The sequence below is a fragment of the Lissotriton helveticus genome, chromosome 12 (genome assembly GCF_964261635.1).
Source record: "Lissotriton helveticus chromosome 12, aLisHel1.1, whole genome shotgun sequence".
Classification (NCBI taxonomy): Eukaryota; Metazoa; Chordata; class Amphibia; order Caudata; family Salamandridae; genus Lissotriton; species Lissotriton helveticus.
The window spans coordinates 210909619-210932184 of record NC_136073.1 but is presented as its reverse complement, the minus strand read 5'-3'; the positions used below and the strand labels follow the sequence as shown (position 1 = coordinate 210932184).

The following is a 22566-nucleotide window of genomic DNA, read 5'->3' as shown; positions in this document are numbered from 1 at the left end:
GAACTCATCCGTATCCTCAACACCTCCATCTCCACAGCAATCTTCCCAGAAAGATGGAAAGAAGCATAGCACTGAGAATGCGCTGATTGCTGCCACAGATGACATGAAAATAAGATTTATGAAGCGGAACTAATACCCCGGGGTGCCTAGGTACTAGACCTCAAGAAATTTCGGCAGATAGAACTTTCTGGGGACTAAAGACTGATTTACTGCTTGAATAACCAGGTTCATAAGCTCTTCCTGAAGTCCAACAAGGTTGATTTATTCTAAAGGGCCAATGGTAATGTATTACTCAGTCTTGCTGTGCTTATGACAAAGCTCTTACCGCCCCATCTGACACTTTCAAATCTGGGGACTACAAGATTGCCACTGTAAGAAGAGCAAAGTGATCTAGCTGGAACATGAAGATGGAAGTGATCAGCGGAAGCGGTGTAAATTAGTGTGGGCACGAACACAATTTTACCCGCTACACCATAAACTCAATTTCCAGTAATATAAATCACAACACAGAGTTTGAACCAACTAATTCCACTTACTAATAGGGACTGAGATAATTAGAGACGGAAGCCATTCTTTCATGAGGACCTGCAATGAGAAAATACCTATCTAACAACAATAATCAATAATCGTAACTTGCCAATAATATTCATCAATAAGTAAAAACAAACTCAATATAGTTATGAAGGATCTTTTATCTAATCTTCAAGATGAATGTTCAATACACAAAAACACATTAGAATTTTAATACATGGTTATTCAATTGAATACTGGTAAAATCACAATACAATCACAGATTAAAGGAAAATATATCATAAATCAAATAACTGCCGTGAGGAGAGAGAGAGAAAGAGAAAGAATAAACATGCATTGAAAATTCAGATTTTCCACAGTCCGGTGGGTAGAAAATCATGATTTTATTAAAGACATAGAGGCTGATATTATGCATATTTCTTTAATTGCCAGCTCACAGCAGCAACACCAAACAATGTAAAGAATTTAGAACACAAGATTAACATTCCAAACTTAAAATTCTGTGAGAGGCAGCCATATTCCTTCTTAAAGCTGCGAACAAGTTAAAAAGTTCAATCCATGTCAAAGTGTAAAACAGTAATAAACTTCAAAGAAACCAAGAGTTGTCTCCATTGTAGATTACTTCTTGTTGTCACCACCTGAAAAAAGTCAAAAACAAAATTAATGGGTGGGAAAATAACAGGGAGGGATAATATCGGCCTCCCTGTCTTTAATAAAATCATGATTTTCTACCCACCGGACTGTGGAAAAAATGAATTTTATGGCAAGGCACGGAGGCCAATATTATGCATGTTCAAAGCCTTGCCATAATATTCGATACAAGGCAGTCCACAGGTTTAAAATAACATTTCTTAAACACAGATTCAGAAGACCAATCAGCCGCAGATAAAATGGCTGACAAACCACCTCCCAGAAAGAAGGCTTTAGAAGCCATAGCCCCTCTAGCAGAATGAGCACAATACTTAGTTAAATCAATCCCTGCTTTAGACATGACCTCCTTGACCCAACGAGCCAAGGTAGGAGGGGAGACTGCCTTATGAGGGTGTTTAAATGAAATAATCAGTTGAGTTTCAGAGGCATTCCTTAGACATTCAGTCCTTCTTTCATACTCACGTATGCATCTTACCACACACAACTTTCTACAATCATCAATATAAGGGTAGAAAATTGTCCTAGACATAGTTTGGGTTCTCTTAGAAATGGTGAAACAAACTCCCTCAGGGACGAATCTACGTCCTGTAATCTCCAAAGCTTTCACATCTGAATCTCTTCGGAAGGAAATCAAGCATAACAACATAACTAATTTGAAAGATAGATGTTTCAGAACTAAAAATTCATTTTCATTCCAAGACAAAAGTTCTTTCAAAACAGTATCCACATCCCAAAGAAAAGAATACTTTGCTCCAGGAGGAGCTTTAATTCTTACACTCCTCAAAAGCCTTCTTACCACGTCATGTTGGCCAACAGGGACGCTATTCACTAAATCATGACCTGAAGAAATAGATGATTTAGCAATATTAACGGTACTATAAGATTTACCGTTATGAAAAACCTCAGAAAGGTAGTTAACTACCTCAACTAAGGGAGCTGATAAGGGAGCCAGACTCCTCGAAGCACACCAACAAATCCACTTTCCCCAGGCCAGCCTGTAGGCCTTTGAGGTCCCTGGTGCCCATGACTCCTTAATGAGTTTTAAAACCTCCGAAGATAAGCCTGACATTTTCCAGGCTCTCCCGAAATCAACCAAGCCATTAGCCTTAAATGAACCTGAAGGACCATCTTGTGAAAATCTCCTGAGGTATTGGTTAGTAAGTCCGGCACATCCGACAGAAGTACTGGGTCGGCAATCAACATCTCCATAACATCTGGATACCAAACTTGAGACGTCCAGAATGGGGTAATTAGAACTATTTCTGCCTTGTCCCTCTTGACCTTCAACAGGGCCCTCTGAATCAGAGCAAAGGGGAGAAACGAGTAACAACGAGACTCGTCCCAAGGTTGCATTAATGCATCCACTGCTTCTGCAGCTGGGTCTGGTCTCCAACTGAAAAACCTGGGAACCTGTGCATTTATACGGTTGGCAAAGATTGTCTGTTCAGTCTCCAATCGCTGAAATCCCTCAGCTGACGAGAGTTCCAGTCTGCTATGGAGTTGCTCGCCCCCGGTAAATACTGAGCCAGAAGCATAATACTTTTGCTCAGACAAAAAATTCTCTTGCAAGGTCCGCTAGGGCCTTCGAACGAGGGCCCCCTAGCTAGTTCACATATCTGAATGCCGAGATGTTGTCCATTTTCAGGACCACACAATATTTGACTCGGTTCTTTGCAAAACTCTTTATCGCAAATGAACCTGTCAACAACTCTAGGTAGTTGATATGCATTTCCCTCTCTTGAATTGTCCATGTTCCTCCATTAGTTAAGGAGCCACATCTGGCACCCCAACCCTGAAGGCTGGCGTCTGATTCTATAATCATGTCTGGGGTTGGGCCGAATATCTCTCGCCCATTCCAAGCCTCGAGGTTTTCCAACCACCAAGCTAGTTCCTCCTGGACCTCTGAGTCTAACTGCACCCTGTGGGAATAGCTCACCCCTTTGTTCAGATACAAGACTCTCAACCTCTGCATTGCACGGTAATGGAGAGGAGCTGGGAAAACAGCTTGAATAGAGGCCATAAGAAGCCCTATAACTCTTGCTACTTGTCTCAAGACGACCCAGTCTCTCCTTAGCAGTTTGCGTACCTCCCTGCGAATCCTCCTGACATTCTCCATAGGTAACTTCAAGACACAGTACAAGGTCGAGATCTGAAAACCCAGGAAAATGGTCTCCTGACTAGGAACCAGAAAAGACTTCTTCCTGTTCACTATGAAGCCCGGGTCTTCTATAACCCTGACTGCTAAGGTAGCATGTTCTTGAGCCTGAGCTTCGGACTCTGACATTATGAGAATGTCGTCCAAAAAGATGATCAATCTTATCCCCCTTGATTGTAACCAGGCAGCAATTGGACGCATTAATTTTGTAAAGCACCAAGGGGCAGATGTCAGGCCGAAGGGGAGGCTCTTGAACCTCCACATGGTACCTTTCCATAGGAACTTCAAAAGATTTCTCAGTTCCAGACAAACGTGGATAGTCAAATAAGCATCTTTCAGGTCCAGGCGAGTCAGCCAATCTCCTTCCCTTAAAATGTCTCTCAACATGGGAATACCTTCCATCTTGAAATGGTTGTATTCCACCCATTTGTTCAAATTTTTCCGATTTATCACAGGCCTCAGAGTCTTGTCCTTTTTTCCCACTAAGAAAGGTTGCTTATGAAGCCAGTACAAGAATCCTCTGCCTTCTGTATTGCGCCCTTCTTTTCTAAATCTTCCACCTCCTGAGTTACCAAGACCTCCTGATCCGTTGCAAATCTTCGCCGAGGGGGTCTCCTTACAGTTGCATGACGATCCATCGGCCGCAACGTCCTCGCAGGCGTTCGCATCGCGGCCAATACATCGTAAATGCAGTTACACCGGCCATTTTGTCATCGCACGTGGTTGGGACGCAAATGCGGCCATGGACTAGGATCGCATGTCACATCGGCGACAATACATCGCGCGACATGACAACGCGATGCTTCACACAGTTACAAATCTTGTCAGCCAATGGGTTGGTGGGGGGAATGGGGAGTATATATTGTATATATTGTGTTGCCCACCGTGTCTGCAGCCATTTGTGCCTGTGTCATTACCCTGTGGACAGCCTTTGCAATCGGTAAGTGTCCAGTAGGCTGGTGTTCTATTTCTTGAGACTTGGTTTTTAGTGCCCTTCTGCCCTATGTTTCCCTCGTGCCATACCTGCGCATAAATAATGAGATTTCCCAAAATCATCTATGTGGGAAGCTGATCAAAAGCGTTTAGGAAAACAAGTGTAAGCTAAAGTTGCTGGATGCTCGGCCCACCAAGGATCGATAATGGCCAGAATATGTTTCCCTCGTTTTTCGTGCACTTCTGCCCTATGTTTCCCTCGTTTTTGTGCCCCTCTGCCCTATGTTTCCCTCGTTTTTGCGTGCCCTTCTGCCCTATGTTTCCCTAGTTTTTCGTGCACTTCTGCCCTATGTTTCCCTTGTTTTTCGTGCCCCTCTGCCCTATGTTTCCCTTGTTTTTGCGTGCCCTTCTGCCCTATGTTTCCCTCGTTTTTCGTGCACTTCTGCCCTATGTTTCCCTTGTTTTTCGTGCCCCTCTGCCCTATGTTTCCCTCGTTTTTGCATGCCCTTCTGCCCTATATTTCCCTCGTTTTTCGTGCACTTCTGCCCTATGTTTCCCTCGTTTTTCGTGCCCTTCTGCCCTGTTTCCCTCGTTTTTCATTCACTTCTGCCCTATGTTTCCCTTGTTTTTCGTGCCCCTCTGCCCTATGCTTCCCTCGTTTTTGCGTGCCCTTCTGCCCTATGTTTCCCTCGTTTTTCGTGCACTTCTGCCCTATGTTTCCCTCGTTTTTCGTGCCCCTCTGCCCTATGTTTCCCTCGTTTTTGCGTGCCCTTCTGCCCTATGTTTCCCTCGTTTTTCGTGCACTTCTGCCCTATGTTTTATGTTTCCCTCGTTTTTCGTGCCCCTCTGCCCTATGTTTCCCTCGTTTTTGCGTGCCCTTCTGCCCTATGTTTCCCTCGTTTTTCGTGCACTTCTGCCCTATGTTTCGCTCATTTTTCGGGCCCCTCCTTATAAATGGCTCACATGCATGACAGCATTTGAAATTTCGCAAAACAGAATAAATGCACCTAAACCCGCCGTTTAAAACTGTATTCAAGCAAAAGAAAATAGGCAGCAAAAATCTGGAACACTCATAAGTAAAATACAGTACACCAATTTCCAATATGCACTCTTGGAGGGATAACCGACGAAACTTTAAGTAAGCGCTCAAGATCAGATAATGCAGCCATATAAAAAAGCCGGCATGAAAAAAACAAATCTCTTAGGTCTTCGGACAGAAAATATGTTGCCTCAGCTTCTCTCTTAAAAGCAATGCCAGCGTTCTTAAAAGTGCCTCAATTCATCTTTGGAAGTGTTCTCTTGATATCATCTATGTTTTGACAGTTCGGTTTGCTCCTGGTACTATCTAAATTCACTCAGATCGCTGCTAATGATAACTAGACTTGTATCCGTGCTCTGCTGCTAGGCCCTCATCAGAAGTTGGCCAAAATGGTGAAACTCATCCCCATGATGTGGTATCTACCAGATGCCCTAATTACCTCCAATTGGGAGTTTTCCTCATTAAAATAAGGAATTACATGTGACATCGGGGCTTTTTATAATTTCATACCAAAGTCTCCATAGCTCGTAGTTCACCCCACACTTCCAACTAGTACGCTGCAATAGAGTTGGCCTGACCTGCTGAAAGTTCCCAGAGGAAATGCACAGGTGCTGTAAATACCACATCTCATAATTCCGATCACTACGTAAACTGGTATTTACACAGTAATAGGAATCCATTCCATAACTTGTAAACAGTGCCCTAGACTCACTCATAATTCTGCACCTGAAAATACCTGGTCATCTCTCAGAGCCTTACTCTTGGTAATATAGGGACTCACTAAGAGCTAAACCGCTAACAACAAGACTTATACAGAATTCTGCTCTTGATAATGCACAAAACCATCTACTACTTTGCACATGATAAAGCATAGGCTTATTCAGAGCAGATCCATGAGAATAACCACATTCACTGAGATGTATTCTAAAAATATTCAAACTAGATCACAGCTGTGCTGCTGAGAATACACAGCACCAGACAATGCTGGGCAGAGACTACATCCAATAGGAATTTTGTGTGGAAAGCAATTATTTCCTCAGAAAAATTCAGAATAAGAGATATTTAATGCATTAGGTAAATACTGCACCCCAGAGTATCGGTACTTACCAGAGTGCTAAATGCTTCATTACATTCTGGGCCATTTATTTTTGGGACCTTGTGCACCCCATCTAGAGTAGTTATCTTTTATGTTAACCTTGGGAGAGATAGCGCACACACATGTCATTGTGGACTGGGGAGATGCACCGGGGAGTGGGCGTAGAGGAGCAATCAAAGCACTTGAGGGGCAGAGGCACGAGGAAAAATACATTTAAAAAGCTGCATAAAAATCAAGGGATAATAGGGGAAATCAACTGATGAGCTTGGGGGTAGCAACAAGGAGCGAGCGGAATATAAGGGGGAAACGCACACAAGGAATAGAGCAAGAAAGCATCCACTCTCATGGAGTGCTGAAAGAAAAAGAAAAAAAGTAATTTCTTGAATGGGAGCATTGGAAGAACACAAGTCATCCACACAAAGGGACGGTAAAGAAGCTATGCTATGGAGAGGGACAAACGCAAAAAGAACAAGCATTTGCAAAGCAATAGGCCTCGCATTAGGAAAGTTTGAGCTATTGGTATTGTTAATGACACATTTTTTATTCATGTGTTGGTTTTGAAAATAGCGACATTAATAGCTTTGTCATTTACAATGCCAATACTTTTAACATTCGCCAATGTGACACCTCTAGCATTTGTAATGCAATATGTGTTGCATTTACGTGACTTAGATGTACTGATATTACAAATAACAATTGCTTTTCATTTTTTAAATAATTAGTACTTAAATAAAAGTTATTGTAATTTATAATGGCAATAGCTTAAACGTTTGTAAATAACTTTTGTGAAGATTATGTTCAGTGTATTTTATTGTGCCGAAAATCCAAGAACAGAAGTGAAATATTAACATCTTTTTGTGACATTTCTAATAAAGCTTGAAACATTGAGACAACATATTTGAACCAGTTGTTGTTGAATGGTTGCACAGATTGATGCTGTGGTGGTGCTGAGTGATGTTGTGGTTGCGACGAGTGATGCTGTGGCATTCAGTGATGCTGTGGTAGCGCATAGTGATGTTGTGGTGCCCCTGAGTGATGCTGTGGTGGTGCCGAGTGATGCTGTGGTGATGCGATAGATAGAGTGTAAATATGTGGTGTTTAACTATGTGGCACTGAGTGGTATTTTGAGTGTATGTTGCATGGAGTGGAGTGTAATTATGTGGCATGTAATTATGTGGCACTGAGTGCTATTTGGAGTGTATGTTGCGTTGAGGGCAGTGTAATTATGTAGCATATAATTATGTGGCACTGAGTGGTATTGTGTGGAGTGTATGTTGTATTCAGTAGAGTGTAATTGTGGGAGGGTGCATAGTGTGTGAGGGTGCAGAGTGTGTGAGGGTGCAGTGTGTGAGGATGCAGAGTGTGTGAGGGTGCAGAGTGTGTGAGGGTGCATAGATAGAGCGAGGGCGATAGATAGATAGAGTGAGGGCGATAGATAGATAGAGTGAGGGCGATAGATAGATAGATAGAAAGATGGTGGTGTGTGTTGTTGTGGTTGTGTGTGTGGTTGTGTTTGTGGTAGTGGTTGTGTGTGGTTTTGTGTGGTTGTGTGGGTGGAAGTGGTTGTGTGTGGTTTTGTGCGGTTGTGTGGGTGGTAGTGGTTGTGTGTGTAGTTGTGTGTGTGGTTGTGTGTGTGTGGTGTGTGTGTGGTGTTGTGTGTGTGGTGTTGTGTATGGGGGTTGTGTGTGTGGTGTTGTGTGTGTGTGTGGGGGGATTACACGTGTTACATAAAAGATACAAATAGAAAAAAACATTGCAAATGTACAAGATGTAAAGTCACACAAAGAGGATGGGTGCTTTTTTGTTAAAGTTTTATTTTATGCGATTTTATATAGCGTGAACTTTACCAGAAGGTGTCAGAGCGCTTTACATAAGAACCAGCAGCAAAACACAAGGCATTGCGTTGGATTACACGCGTTACATAAAAGATACAAATAGAAAAAACATTGCAAATGTACAAGATGTAAAGTCACACAAAGAGGATGGGTGCTTTTTTTGTTAAAGTTTTATTTTATGCAATTTTATATAGCGTGAACTTTACCCGAAGGTATCAGAGCGCTTTACATAAGAACCAGCAGCAAAAAATAAGGACATTGCATTGGATTACAGCAACCACCCATCCATCCATTCATCTACCATCACCCATCCATTCACCCACCCTTCATTCACGCATCCATCCACAACATAAACCCACCCATCCATCCATCCCCTAGCAACCACCCATCCATACATCCATCCATTAATCCATCCGCCATCACCCATCCATTCACCCATCCTTCATTCATGCAGCGATCCACCCATAAACCCATCCATCCATTCACCACCACCACCCATCCATTCACCCATCCTTCATTCATGCACCCATCCACCCCTAAACCCACCCATCCACCCATCCCCCAGCAACCACCCATCCATCCATTCATCCACCATCACCCATCCATTCACCCACCCTTCATTCACGCATCCATCCACCCAAAAACCCACCCATCCATCCATCCATCCCCAAGCAACCACCCATCCATACATCCATACATTAATCCATCCGCCATCACCCATCCATTCACCCATCCTTCATTCATGCAGCAATCCACCCATAAACCCATCCATCCATTCACCCACCACCACCCATCCATTCACCCATCCTTCATTCATGCATCCATCCACCCCTGAACCCACCCATCCACCCATCCCCCTGCAACCACCCATCCATCCATTCATCCACCATTACCCATACATTCATCCACCACCACCCATCCATTCACCCATGCTTGCAGTATGCATTCTGAAATGGGATGTGACTGTCTGTGATGTTTTGAAATATACTTTTTTAATGGTGCATTTCTCCGTTTAGTAAAATCCGCCGTTACCGTCTTGTGCATGTGTACCGCTGCATTTGTCCATCCATAATAATGTGTAAACATTTGTAAAAACTGCTAACATCGCATGCATTGTAGTTGCTTGCGATGTTAAAGACTTTGCGCCGTCGTTGCATGCGATGTAAACGACGATGCGATGTCAAAGTCGCACCGCGATGTTTTGACAGTGATGCTCTGGGTGCTTCCCCTCCTTATCTGTATTGGGGTTGCAACCAAGTCTATTACATAACCAGAGACTGTCTGTAAGACCCAAGGGTCCAACATGATTTCCTTCCACCTGTCTAGAAACAAAACAAGTCTGCCACCCACCTTTGGATTTGTAAAAGAAGGGTCTTTTACCTAACATACCTTGGAATCTACCTCTTCTTTCGCCTCTATAATGTCCTCTTCCACCTCTCTGTCTCAGAGGGAAGAAGCCTGGAGAATAGGATCCCGATTGAAATCCTGATTTGAATCCACTTCTTGAGAAGGAGCCTCTGGAAGTGCCAACACCACGGCCGGGGAATCAGCCCCGCATCCTCCCGGCCGCGCCAAAAACCCTTCTGATGTCCTTTTGACCTTCTGAATCGAATTAAAGGCCCCTGCGTATTTGGCCATCTCCTTCACAAACTCTTCCCTGAAGAGCAAACCAGTAGCTTTTTGACCTGATTCCTTAGAGGCTAACTCAGCTAGCTTCGGGTCTATTTTCATTAAAAAACTTTTTCTCCTCTCAATACACAAGGAGGATATTGGCCTTGCCTAATAAGCAAATGGCCCTCTGGATCCACTGTCGTAGATCCCCAGAATTAATGACGGCATTCTGCAAGTATGCCTCCTCGCAAAGATTGAAAATCTTAGTTAAGGGACCAAATACATCCAAGAGGTGGTCTTGGCACCCCTTGAGCCCTTTATCGAGCCCCCTTCTACGGTCTCTCCCCATCTTGTTAAGGAAGGTTAACATTTTCGAATTGAGTTCGGGTCTAAGCCCAACTTTTTTAGCCAAAGAGGGTCTCGGGCACTCAGCTCTCATTTTGGTCCTCACCTCCTTAGGCATTTCCCTCCTTATCCAAAATTCAACATATTGAACGTGATGTTTATTGGGCTCCCATTGAGGGGAGAGAGGGTGTTGGATGGAATTTGGGTCAAACATCTGTTCCCCTAAAGAGTCCAGAACGTGATCCAAGTTATCATCCGCCTCTCTCTTAAATCTTTTGCCCTTAACCTCCTCTTCCTCCTCCGAGGATTCAAAGTCATCTGAACATGAAATGAGGATGTCGCCACTGCTTGAAGATTCATCGCAAACAATCACTTTGCGATCACCCTTTTTGGCCTTCATAGCCTGTCCATTATTCTCTTTACGAGAAGATTTCTCTCTGCCTTTCATTATAAAGGCCCCATTACTTTGATTCTCTCTTTCGGTAGTCAGATGTCTCCTCTTTCGACTGGCCTTCACACCACTAACAGTACCCACCGTGCCTCGTTCCACAGAGCAAAAATGTCCCTCGGGATTCTCATCCTTAGAAAACCTTTCCTCCATCCTATCCATGCGGTCATCCAGCTTTTTGCTAAGCTGAGAGGCCAGTGCTGAGACCGCCTTATCAACAGATTCCTTAATTCTGACATCAACAGAATCCCCACTCAAGGTGACTTGGTCCATTCTAGGACTTTCAGGGTGTAATTCAGTGTAACAGGGTAAGGCACTGGGGTACAGCGATGACTACTTGATAGTGAGCCTAATACCAAATTTGGGTCACACCCTTAACAGTTAATCTAGAACAACAGAGGAAGCAATAGAAACAGGAAAACCCCACTAAAAACACCACTAAAATTCGTTAAATACTCAAGAGGCAGAGAAAGCACCATTAAAATTTGTCAAATATGGATTACGTCAAAATGACAGTGATCGATGTCTGTTATCGCACAGGGAAACTGTCAACTGGCTCTTTTGCGTGTCCAAAAGATGGCAGCCAGACCTCCCTTCAGTAGAAGTAATAGAGACCAATCCAAAATGGCCGCCGGTCACCTGTCGTGAGTACGGCGGCCTCAAGGGGCCAAGAAAAGCTCCAAATCATCTAAATCGTGCGAGCAAAGTGTAAATGGAAGAGCCCGATTTGGGGGTAAGAGGCCAACAGAAGATTTTAATTAGCATTGCCAGCGCATTGCTAGAGAGAGAGTGAGTGTCAAGGTCGGGTGGGTTCGGGGTCCCGCGCTTGATGGCGGGAGAAAGAAAACAAACAAGCCTCGGAATATGAACCGAGGGGAGTGAATTTGTAAAGTTCTGCTAGCATGTAATGATGGCTCTTACTCCAGATTCATTTCCATGTTCTTTATTGGCAACTCTGCTTAACATATCACAGACGATGACAACACGTCTTCATTCCCTCATCAACTGTCCCACCCTGGAACCCCACATACACGTTCCTATTCTAAGAATTTACCCACATTCCTAACTAAGAATACTAAGAATACTACAACACAACACATCTTCCCCCTTCACAATAATAAATAAACTAAGGAAAACTATATACAACACAAAGGAAAGGAAAACAAAACAAAACAAAACAAAACAAATAATAATAAAACTAAACTAACATATAATCTTTAAGTCTGTGAGGAGTATGAATGACTCTTCCAAATCTTCCCAATCTCATTGTATCTGTACAAGTTTGTTCACACAACCCTTCAATTATCTTCTTCCATTCTTACATCATCTTCCACTTCATCTTCCACTTCATCTTCCCACAACCATTCCTCAAACATAGCTGTAGCTTCCCCAACATCCTCCTCCTCTGCTTTTTTTTACATTTTTACACTTAGCTATACGACTCATATGCCATACCCGACCATCACTAAGTCTAGACGAGTTTTTGAGACATTCCACAACTCTACAAGGCTTGGAAAATACACTTTCTCCCTTAGCCCCTTTTCCCCACTTCTTTGTTTTTACCCAATCTCCTACTACAAGTTCTTCCACCCTTGTCACATTCTTCTTACCATAGTTCCTTTTGTACACTTGTTGTGCTTTTATGATATTCTCCTTTACTTTTTCTGGTGACCATTCAATATGTTTTGTACTATCCATCCAACCAGTATTATCCCTTGTGATCGGTTCCCTACCTCTCATCATCACAAATGGACTCAAACCAGTGAGAGAAGGTGTGAGACGATAACCCCACAACATTTTTTTAAGCTCAACTTCCCAATTCTTCTTATTCTCACATGCAATTTGTATTGTCCCTTTAATGACGCGATTAAACCGCTCTACAGCTCCATTACCAGAGGGATGATATACAGACGTCAAAGCATGTGTGATGCCATTCCTTTTAAAAAAATCTTCTACCTTAACTGCTGTAAAATGTGTTCCATTATCACTGATAATTCTTTTAGGCAACCCTTCTCTCAAAAATACACCATTCAGAAAGTCGATCACTGTCTCTGCATCAGCGTTTCTGACAATTTCTAATTCAACCCATTTGCTAAAGTAGTCTATTAAAACTGTAATAAACTTACCCTCACCATACTTGTTCTGGACTGGACCAACAAAATCAATTGCAATCAAATCCCAAACCATTTCAGGACATTTTACAGGTGACAACGGTGGCTTTAACGTCGTCAAGCTTTTATCTGAATCAGCACATTCTTTGCACTCCCTCACCACTCTTTCCACCTCAATATCTACACCTGGCCACCAATATGAGCTCTTAACTCTTTTTTTTGACCTAACAATTCCAAAATGTCATAAATCTACTATTCTTTTCCTCAAAGTTCTCGGTGGTATAACCTTTCCTCCTCTGAAAACAAATCCTGACTCTACACTTAACTCACTTCTTACTTCCCAAAAACTTCTTTCTTCTTCTACATCTGGTTTCCTTCCACCCCAACCTTCTGAAACCTTCTCTTTTATTTTCTCCATCAACTCATCTTTTCCATAATGCTCGAGCCATTCTTTTTTTCCAATCGATTCCGCGAACTCTTCCTCCACTACAGCAATTTGATATTCATCCCACTCACTTCTAAGTACTTCTTTAATCGGTAAGGGCATTCTACTTAAACAGTCTGCAATTTTATTTTGTACACCAGGAACATATTTAATCCTGTAATTGTAATCCTGCAATCTCATTGAAAGTCTTGCTATTCTCGCCGATGCCCTAATCATTCCTTTTGTAGTCAACAAATTCACCAGTGGTTTATGGTCCGTTCTTACATCAAACTCATTTCCCCATAAGTACACTCTGAAATGTTCCATTCCCCACACACAACCAAGGGTCTCCCTTTCTATTACCGAATATAGTTCTTCAGCTGATGTCAAACTCCTTGATGCAAATCCAATAACAACTTCTTTCTCCCCACCTTCATTCTGTGTCAAAACCGCACCCAAACCTTTCCAGCTAGCATCCACTGTTAACACACTCCTTAATTCTGGATCAAATCCCTTAATTGGTGTGGCACAGCATACCTCCCTTTTAATAACTTCAAAACTTCGTTTACACTTCTCACTCCATTCAAATTTACTCTTTTGTTTCAACAACTGCCTTAAATCATAAGATTTCTCTGAAAAATTCTTCACGAATTTCGAATAATACTCCGTGAGCCCTAAAAATGAACGGAGTTCATCCTTATTTTTAGGCTCCGGAGCCTCACTCACCGCCTGTAACAATTCTTTTTTAGGAGAAATACCATCTGCACCAATATTATGACCTAAATAAGCCACTTTTTGCTTAGCAAATTTACACTTCCCATATTCCGCTGTCAGCCCCTTATTTCTCAAAACATTGAATACGTCCTTCAATCTTTGGTCATGAGTCCTCCTGTTCTCTCCCATTACTAATATGTCGTCCTGGAAAAACAACACCCCTGGAATTCCCCTTAGAATTTCACTCATAATCCTCTGGAAGACTGCCGCCGCAGAGGCTAACCCAAACGGCATTCTAACATATTGGAAATATCCAAAAGGTGTAATAAAAGACGTTATTTTCCTGCTCTCTTTGTGCAATTGAACCTGATGGTACGCTGACGATAAATCAACTGTTGAAAACCATCTCATACCCTTCGTTTTAGCCAGTAACTCATTAATCTTAGGCAAGGGGTATTTATCTACTAAGATTTCTTTGTTCACACCTCTCAAATCCACACAAAGTCTGATCTTTCCATTTGATTTCCTAGCTACCACGATCGGAGACATCCATACAGATGACTCTATTCTCTCAATTATCCCCGATGTTTCCAACCTCTCCAATTCTTTCTCCAATTCATTTCTTACTGTAAACGGAACATTCCTTACTTTATAATTTACAGGAACAGCATTCTCTTTTAATTTTATTTCATGTTTGAACCCCTTTAGCACGCCAATTTTTCCAGAGAATACATCACTGTACTCTCCTTTAATTTTTTTTGTAAAATCATCATTCTCTTTCAACACCATAACTTGCTCTTTTGCATTTGGATTTAGTATTATATCTAAGTTCGCTTGATCTTTCCATCCCAATACACTTGGTCCATACTAGCAACATACATTCTTCCCTCTGCTACTCTCCCTTTGAACACAAATGTCACATCTCTACACCCCACAATAGGAATGCTTTTTCCATTGAATCCTCTCGGATTGATGTCACTTTTCATTAAATCAACACCAATTTCCTTCTCAAACTTTTCCTTCCACATATCCAAATTGACAATAGTATATGGCGATCCTGAATCAGCCACTAATATTACTTTTACCCCCGCAACTTCAATTTCACATTTGGGTTTGCTTCTTCCATTACTCTTTACATCCAAAATAAAATCCCTTATCATAAAAATGTCATCATCCTCATCTGAATCTTCTTCTTTTTCTTGCTTCCTCAAATCATCTTCTTCCCTTGTCACATATTTAATCCTTGTAGTTTTTTCTCTTCTATAACACACTCTTGCATAGTGACCAATTAATCCACACACTGTACATTTTTGATCTCTCGCGCTACATGCTTGGCTTTTCGCCAAATGTGTATAACTTCCACATCTATAACATGCCAAGTTGGTTGTGCTTTCTCTTCTGTATTCATTTTTTGTTCCTTGAAAATATTTCTTCTCCAACCTTCTCTCGTTAAATTTATCTCTCTTCTCTGCACCAACACTGCTCGCTCTTATCGTTTTATTTACAACACACACCTCTTCTTTATCTTTTCCTTTCTCATCGTCCAAGGCTGCTTTTGCACATCTGACTGATACTTCAGCTTTCCTCATTACTGCTAAAACCTTGTTGAGTGTTCCATCTCCCATGGTCCATAATCTTTCTTGCACCCTTTTATTATTTGTGAGCATAATGATCTGGGGCCAGATGTAGGTAAATCTATTTTACCGACACTTAAATACCGAATTTTACCGATTCGGTATTTAAGAGTCGGTAAAATAGATGTACCGAGATGTAGGTAAATCCAGATGTGGATTTACCGAATCTTTAAAAGTCGGTATTTACCGATTCGGTAAATACCGACCTGTAATGCTCCATTCATTCCTATGGGCTTTGAAGCCCATAGGAATGAATGGGGCATTACAGGTCGGTATTTACCGATCGGTAAATACAGATTTTTGGCAAGGGTGCAGGGGGTGTCACTTTGACACCCTCTAGCACCCCCAAAAAAGGTTCGGGGGCCATATGGCAGGCATACCTGCCCTAAGGGCAGGTCTGCCTGTCATATGGCACAGGTGTGCATGCACACATTTGCATGCTCACCTGAATCGGTATTTCACCATCAAATTGAATTTGATGGTAAAATACCGATTTCTTAGGCCTTGTGGGACTCCTCAGAGTCCCACCTACATATCGATTTTACAGAATCTGTAATTTTACCGTTCTGTAAATTTACCGACCGGTATATTTACAGATTCTGTAAAATTACAGATCGGTAAATTACAGAACGGTAAAATTACCGATTCTGCCCCCTACATCTCAAATTCCTTTTACCGGTCGGTAACGGCCGAATTCGGCCGTTACCGACCGGTAAAACCCTACCTACATCTGGCCCTTGGTCTCTTATTAACTCCTCTTCAATCTGTCCAAATATGCATTTCTCCGCCATTCTTTTCAAAACTCCTAAGTAATCCTCAATCTTTTCATCCTGTTCTTGTTTCCTCCTGAAAAACTTGTATCTGTCAATTGCCACGCACACTGTTGGTGCATAATACCTCTCTAAGTCGTCCAACGCATTCTCATATGGGAGAGAGCCCGTGGGTAATCAGGGCTTGTTACGAGTCCATTGTCAACTTGCTTGCATGCGGGCGAACACTTGGTAGCAGGGCTGAGAAACGAATGGAGCATAAATAACGGCCGGAGCGTGAGAGGAATGAGAGTCCGGTCGGGAAGCAGGTTGGGGGAACGCATAGTTCGTGAACCGAATCTAAAACTGGGTAAAGAGCCGGTGAACTTAATCTAAAACTCTGGGGAAACAGCCCGTGTGTGTCAGCATAATCAAATATCAGGAAGCGCCCACAGACAAATATAATTGGCGCTTAAAGATGAATCATTCAAAACCAAACAACAATTAAACGTCCCCAAAACATGGTAAAAAACAATTGAACTATTCTTAAAATACATTCAACATACTTAAAATTCAAAACATAGCGCTTAATACCCATAATCATATAGTTCAATGGTAAATAAAGACACACAGATAGTAAATGAACTTATCTTGGCTGTGAGCAGCAACAAAGAAGGAATATGGCTGCCTCTCACAGAATTTTATTAAGATTGGAAAGTTAAACTTGTGTTCTCAATTCTTTACATAGCTTGGTGTTGCTGCTGTGAGCTGGCAATTGCATAATATTGGCCTCTGTGCCTTGCCATAAAATTCAGTACGCAATTTCAGAACTAACACGAACCAAAATCCAGTCGTAGATTATCACGATTATTTTTGGCTGCTGTGCTGCATTTTGTGACCTGTTGGTTTGTATTTTAAGTAACCCTAACAATTTGCACCGCTCGCCTTTCCACTGCCCGTAGCCCCTCATGCCCTGCTTCGTATGCATTTTAGCAAGATACACCAGCGTGATTGTCAGGAATTTGAAGCTCAAACTCCCGAATTTTACTGACCAAGCTACACCCCTACCTGCCACTTCACGTGGTAGCCTACTGCTGAATGTAAGCCTGTGGTCCTACAGCTTTCTTTTTTTTTTTTTTTTTTTTTGTCCTCATATATGCCACCAGTTAATGACTGCTCTATAATAGGCGCTCTTCAAGCCACTGTCACAAACTGTCCTTTCCAGCCCTCGTGTTTGTGGATAGCTGTAGAAGATTGCCCAGAGGAATGGTCGTTACCCGTCCAACTTCCTTTCGGGTTGGTACTTGCTGCTAAGGAAGGACAGGACCACTTACCTCTGGCATAATCATTGGACTATTGTTACTTTTCGATCCAGGCATTCATTGCTGACCACAACCTGACAGCTTTCTCACCCCCACATAAAATATCAAATTTACTCACCGCGACGATGTATTTAAGACACTCTGCAAATTTCGGGGGGGATACAGACTTCCATGCTTTGCATATCTCTCTTCTGGCAATGGTCATTACATAGAAAACAAACTGTGACAAGTTACTATTAAACACATAATCGGATGATAGGCCGAAGAAAACCAATCTGGGTGTACATTGAATTGGGACCGACAGTACCTCTTCTAAGAATTTGCGCAATTGTTCCCAAAAATTAGCTATGTTAGGACATTCAAGAAACATATGAATGTCATTTGCGCTCATTAGGTTACACCTAGGGCAAAAATATTGCGCCCCTGAGATCCTAGAGAGTTTCGCTGGGGTCCAATATACCCTGTGCAATGTGTATAAGTGATTTCTTCTTAGATTAGAAGGTTTGATTATCTTTTGGGATAATGAGAAAGAATCAATCCATAATTTCTCTACATCCTCAGCTATCTGAACTGTAGAGGGGTCCCATATTCTTGCAATCTCTATCTCCAAATTGTCTGTATTATTCAATAATATACTATACCATTGTGCCGTTTCCCTTTTCATTACTCTAGGCTGACTAAATAGTTCCAGGAATGGTTCCTCATCATTTATATCCCAATTTTGACTACCCCACCAGGCCGATAGTTGATAGAACTTAAACCTTGTTAACGTCCCTCCAGTTATACCCTCTAGAAATTACCACTTTAAAGCTTTCGTTTCATCGCATAAGTCCCCCCATTTCAGAAGGCCTGCTCTTTTTAAGGGGAGAGCCAATTGGTCCATTAAACATTCCGGGGTGCCTGGTGAGTCCCAAATTGGGGAGTATTGATGGTAATATTGAATACTCAGCAACCTACACGTCTGCGACCAATAGTGTAAAGCAGCCTTTAGAACTTTCAGCCTAACTTTTTTGAAGAATTTTTTGTCACCAAATTTAAACAGAAAATAATCAGTACCAAACGGGAGATCTTGCAACATTGCCTGGAATAGTAAACCATTTGAGGTGAAATCCAATTTATTAGCTAGTATCCTAAAGTTTTTAAGCTGGAAAGCATAACAGTAAAGTAGTAAATCAGGGAGAGCTAAACCACCTAATTTTAATCCTCTCCTTAGCTTCTTCCAGGCTATCCTTGGAGATTTTGTTGCCCATATAAACGACCCTATTCTACCTTGCAAATTAAGAATATCTTTTCTGCTGAAAACTAAGGGGATAGAATTAAACAAAAACGTAACCTTGGGAAGAATGACCATTTTGACAAGATTCACTCTGCCATAGATGTTTAAAGGCAGAGTGTTCCACCTGGACAGAAGTTTTTTAATCTCCTTTATCACTGTTTCCCAGCTAACCTTCGGAGTGTCATCTATATTCTGGGTTAAATAAATACCTAAATATCTCATCTTACATTTGGCTTCGGGAATGGGGAGTAAGTTATTCCAACACATTACCTCGGTTTTCTCCTTGTTAATAGAATAACCTGAAATCGAGCCAAAACTCTCCGCCAGCTGAAATAGCCTGGGAATTGCTACAAGGGGGTTTGAAGTATACAACAGAAGATCGTCTGCATATAGTGCTGTCCTAATTGATAATTCCCCAATTTTAAATGAAGAAATAATAGAATCATGCCTTAAAGAACAAACAAAAGGTTCAATATAGATATCAAACAGCAGTGGAGACAAGGGGCATCCTTGCCTTGTTCCTCTGCCAACACTGAACCATTCAGACAATCCTCCGTTGACCAGAATCTTGGCCCTAGGACCACTATATAAAGACACCACACTTTTGATATAAATTTCAGGAAAGCCAAATTTCTTCATCGTTGACCATAAATATTTCCAGTTTACTTGGTCAAAGGCTTTCGCAGCATCTATTGCGACTATGGCCAATGGTTTTTTATTTTGAACAGCATAGTCAATAGCACCAATTGCCTGAAATGTGAGTTCATTCAATTGTCTGCCCGGGATAAATCCGCGTTGGTCCGGATGTATAATGGATTTAATCACCTTAGCGAGCCTGTTTGCCAGGATACCTGAATAAACTTTTAAGTCTGAGTTCAGTAAGGATATGGGTCGGTATGATTCTATCCTTTGCGGGTCTTTGTTCGGCTTCGCAATTAATGAAATGGTTGCGTCCAGCCAAGAAGACGGAATTTGCTGACCTTGAATAAAGATTTCGTTGAAAAGTTTATGCATTGGAGCAATAAGTTCATCCAAATTATCCTTATAGATTTCTGTTGGAAGCCCATCCGGACCTGCAGCTTTCTTTCTTGACATTTTCTCAACTTGAGATCTGATTTCCCCCTCGGTAATTTCTTTTCCTAAAAGAGATATTTCTTCATTACTCAAACAAGTTAAATTTCTCAGAATGTCTAGGTTTTCTATTTCCTCCAATGAAATATTCACTTTTTCCCGATAAAGATCTTCATAGAAAGATCTGGCCTCCTCTTTAATATCTTCATCCTCAGATAGAACAGCGCCAGTTCCTCGTTGTATTAAAGTTTTAATGTTGTTTCTGGACCTGTCAGATCTGGCTTTCCAGGCAAGTAATGATCCACATTTCTCCCCATATTCAAAATTACGCAACTTGCTTACCTCCCACTTATCTCTTAGTATTTTTTCGGAGTGTAATCTATGTTGAATTCGTAGGTCATCTAATTCTTTTTCCAACCTCAATATTTCAGTTCGATCATTAGAGATGGCATAGAGAAGTTGCTGCTCTTTTATTTTAATTAAGTTGAGGTTGTCTACTTCTTTTCCTTTAATTAGCTTTCTATTCAAGGCCATTTGAGAACCGTATATACCTCTTAAAAAAGATTTAAGAGCGTCCCATATGATCCGGTTCGGAGCTGAATCATTATTAAATAGGAAGAACTCTCCTATACTTTTCTTAGTGCTAGTATTGAAATCTGTTTTTAGTAAAACGGTCCTGTCCAGAGTCCACCTGTATTCTGATAAGTTCCTTTTTTGCATGCTAATACACAACTTAACCACGGAGTGGTCTGATAATCCATTTGGAATATATGCAATAGAATGTGTATCCAATAACATCGCTCTATCAAGCAAGAAATAATCTATCCTGGAGAATTGGTGGTTTTTTTTGCTGTAGAACGAGTACTCTCTCTGGGAGCCATGTTTGATTCTCTAGACATCGCACAGCGCATACTCCTTAATGATATTATGTAGCATACAAATCGATTTTTTTGGGCTATTGTATCTAGCCTTTGAAGTGCGGTCTAGCTCTGCATCCAATAACAAGTTAAAATCTCCCCCTAGCACTATAGGGATAGAAAATTGTAATAAATAGCTTGCTAGTTTATGAAGGAAACATGGATTGTCTTCATTTGGGCCGTAGTAGACCCCACATAAGAATTTAACAGTGCCCACTGATACCACTACTGCCAACCACCGCCCTGTCTGATCTGTAGCCCAATCATGGACAACTATTCCTTTATTGGCCCGAATAATGATTGCCACCCCTCTCGTAGTACCCGATTGTTTTGAGCAAAAAATTTCCTGAACCCACTTGTGTTTTGTAAAAATATCTCTACATTTATTTGCTTCCAAGTGAGTCTCCTGTAGAAAAATTAATGATGCTCCAGAATTTTCTAAGAAGTGAGAAACGTTGAATTGTTTCTTATAACTCCCTAATCCGTTCACATTCCAGGAGAGGATTGTAGTCTGGCTAGCTTGAGTCATATTCTAATTTTAAATTTTGAATGTGGCTAATAGCAAAACGTAGTACCTTATAAAAATAATAATTATTAACAAAAGTAAAAAGCTTTTTTATGGTGCATGAGGACATTTTTTGTTTTTTTTTACCCCTTCCCCTGGAACACCCACCCACACTCCCTGTGGGGAACCCTTCCCTCCTAATTGGCGAAAAAAAACGCCCTAAGAGGCCCTATTCCCTGATTGCCCTACCCTAAAAATAAAGAAAAACATATGTACGGGTCTCATTCCCCTATCTCATCTGTTATTTTGGTGCGAACTCTTAAAAAAAAAAAAAAAAAAAAAAAAAACTCTTAACTTAAATATGTGTAGTGGAAACATTGTGTATATATATCTTTTTTTTTTTTCCCTCTTTTTTTTTTTATTGTTTTTGTTCTTTATTTTTAATTTTTTTTTTTTTTTTTCCCCTCTTTTCTTCCTCTCTTCTTCCTCTCTTTCCCTGCACTCCATTACAAACATACTCTACCCTCCGCTAAATGGTAGATTTTGGGGAATAGAACATCTGAACTGTCTCTAATTATACTAGTCCTCTTGAGCCTTCATTCTATCAAGAACAGCATCTACTTCCTCTGGAAATTGGTACGTGTACATTTTATTGTTCCACATAATTTTTAGGAGTGCTGGAAATTTCATCTGTACATTTGCCCCCATGGAACGTAATTCTGGCATTCTAGACCCTAACTCCCACTGCCTTTGTGCAGTTTTACCGCCTATGTCAGATCTAATGTGATATGGGTTAGCTTGAAAGTGTAGGGAAGTGCGTGATAAGCATCTATTCAGGATCAGTTCCTTCACACTGTATGGTTGGAAGTATACCAAGATCTTCCTGGGAGCCTTCCTGTCTGGGTGTAACCTAAATGGGTCTCTATGTACCCTCTGAATTTCTGCTTCTAGGTCAATATCCGGACGGTCCTTGAGAATATCTTCACGTAATAATCTGCAAACAAAACCTTTTATGTCCTCCACCTCGGCCCCTTCCAGAATTTTTAGAATCCTCAAATTGTTCCGGCGAGATTGGGTTTCCAATCTCTCTAGATCCATAGACAGAGATCGATTCTGGGCCTTCAAGGCTGTTATGTCTTTCGAATTGATGTTTGAGGTCTCTGAGAGTGTTGAAACCTTCCCTTCCAGCGTACTGGTTC

The 22566-nt window shown here is 41.4% G+C and overlaps 2 long non-coding RNA genes across 4 annotated transcripts in view; one reads left to right on the top strand and one right to left on the bottom strand.

Annotated features, from left to right (window-relative positions):
• Positions 1–22566, top strand: part of LOC144799419 (uncharacterized) — a 205239-nt gene that overhangs the window by 110260 nt on the left and 72413 nt on the right. The gene's annotated exons all lie outside the window — the stretch shown is intronic.
• LOC144799418 (uncharacterized) overlaps positions 675–22566 on the bottom strand; it is a 139060-nt gene continuing 117168 nt past the window's right edge. For both annotated transcript variants that reach the window (XR_013603813.1, XR_013603812.1), the window contains one exon: positions 675–1169. This is a non-coding gene — a long non-coding RNA (uncharacterized LOC144799418). The remainder of the gene's footprint in view (positions 1170–22566) is intronic.